Source organism: Lipotes vexillifer, unplaced genomic scaffold (genome assembly GCF_000442215.2).
Source record: "Lipotes vexillifer unplaced genomic scaffold, Lipotes_vexillifer_v1.1 scaffold443, whole genome shotgun sequence".
NCBI classification, from domain to species: Eukaryota; Metazoa; Chordata; class Mammalia; order Artiodactyla; family Lipotidae; genus Lipotes; species Lipotes vexillifer.
In genome coordinates, this window is record NW_006779163.1 from 431,836 (window position 1) to 432,194 (window position 359).

Consider the following 359-nt stretch of genomic DNA (forward strand, 5'->3'; position numbering starts at 1 on the left):
CGGCTCCGAGACTGCGTCGCCTCTGCAGGTACCGCGCCCCCCACGCCGGGCCCTGGGCCCCAGACCTTCCTGGTCTCCCTCGGCGCCCACTGGGACTTCGGCCCGGCCCCTCCTTCTGCGCCCCACCACGCCCCCCTGGACTAGTACCCTCAGCGCCGAGACACCCAGGCCTCCCGGACCCTTTCGTCCCTCCCTTCCCTCGGACCCCGCCCCCAGCTTCCCTCCTTCCAGAGTGTCCCCCCAGAGCGCCCCTTCCACAGCTCCATCCCGGCGTTGCACCCACACAGGACTCCCTTTTCTGGGCCCGCCCCTCCCCCAGGACCCGGCCGGCCTGGGGCCCCAGCCACCCCGAGCGCGGG